General features: G+C 37.1%; 1 protein-coding gene across 1 annotated transcript in view; it reads left to right on the top strand.

Annotated features, from left to right (window-relative positions):
- Positions 1 to 1,675, top strand: part of LOC118477951 (PDF receptor-like) — a 196,863-nt gene that overhangs the window by 15,769 nt on the left and 179,419 nt on the right. The window lies entirely within an intron of this gene.

Raw genomic sequence — 1,675 nt, 5'->3', positions numbered from 1 at the left:
TATGTAAATTTGTAAACATTAATTAATTAAATAATTAAAAAATCGTGGTTTATTACTCCGACTATCAAAGAAGTTTGTACGAGTTAAATGCTGTTTCAATATCTACAGCAATGATTTGATTGCATTGTTTAAAGCCCATTAAGGTCGCCATACACATGTCTTGGCTGCTCTCCGCCGTATTGTTTGACTGAAACAGAGAACATTGTTTTATTCACGAATTAATCACGCTCTCAATATCAATGACATTTCCAAAGTGTATTAACTCTTAGAGATCGGCATGTCTTCTGACGACATGCCACGCTATTGTTTTTCCCTTTCTTTATAATAAATATCTGCATACTATCTGTTTTACTGTGTCCTCCTAATTATATCAGATTTTCATTTTCTCCCTGAACACTTTGGTGGATAATATATCTGTAGTTGAAATATGTCTTTTAATACTGAAAATACTAACGTATGTATGTATATTCATATTTCAAACTAAACGTGCTGCCACAAAGCAGGAAATAGAACTTACTGCCTGTGAGAGTTAATAAGATTTCCCAATGACATGTCCTTCTCTCGAAATTCAGCCAATAATAATATGGCGTCTCGTAGCAATCTCCATTGATCTAAAAACAATGTTTATCCCTTTTCTTTTACCCACGACCTATTCTTATTTTAGTATATCCTGAAATACTTATCATTAAGTTATCACGACTCCCGTCACGTGATCTGGAAGAAAATTAGCCTGGAAAGGCCAGAGCTTCCTTCAGTGGTCAAGTCTCATGAATATTAGGACGATATACACGACACGGTGGAATCAGGCGCTCGTCAATTATTTTTGCTCGTCAGTTTTTGGGAATATGAAGTTATTTCTATAATCTTAAAGCTTGTTTATTTGTCTTGCTTTTAATGAAAAGTAATAAATATTCATCTACAATGAACAGAAGTTGAGATACTTTCGATTTTGGGATTGAAGGAGGTAGGGGTCGCCTGATATCAAAGGTAAAAAAGCGAGAAAATGGCGTCAAAGTTTGGTTATTTTCAGAGCAATCGCGTTGCGTTTTTTGTGTGCATTTGATCACTGTTTTTTTGTCAGTAAAATCCGCAGAGGAATGTGTTTTAGAAGGGACACAAAAAGTGTTCAGCCCAAAAACAATAAAAATTGCTAAAGATTGCCCAACGGGCAGAAAAATATCGGTTTCTACGATTTCATTATTTTGACGCGCACCTGATTTCACTACGATGCCACACACTTACACGGCGAGCAATTGACAGCCCGCCATCTTCCCCAGACTTCCTGTTCGATCGAAACGGATTATTTTAAGACATGGGTCATAGAGTCAGACAAGAAATGACAATACCCCCCCCCCCTCATTCAGAGATTATTTAATTTCAATTCTTCATTCTGTACTTGTAATTGTAAGTTAATTTTCGAAAGTTTCAAATTTCTTATTCGACTTCCCTTTTTTCACCGTCGTTGTCATCGTCTTGGTCCCTTCTTCCCTGTTTCTCTTCCCTTTGTCCTTTTAAAAACTTGTTTCTTTTTTTGTTGCGCCCACCTTTTCCCTAATCCAGGATGGACTAACTCACTGACCGCAGAAGTGAGCAAACGTGTGAAACTGACTAGCTGTCTGTCTGATTGGCTCCCCAATGAACTAACTGACAGATGAATTAACTGACTAAACCCCCC

Source organism: Aplysia californica, unplaced genomic scaffold, assembly GCF_000002075.1.
Source record: "Aplysia californica isolate F4 #8 unplaced genomic scaffold, AplCal3.0 scaffold00013, whole genome shotgun sequence".
In the NCBI taxonomy this organism is placed as follows: domain Eukaryota; kingdom Metazoa; phylum Mollusca; class Gastropoda; order Aplysiida; family Aplysiidae; genus Aplysia; species Aplysia californica.
Note: the sequence above shows the minus strand (reverse complement) of the source record. Positions and strands in the feature narration are given on the sequence as shown.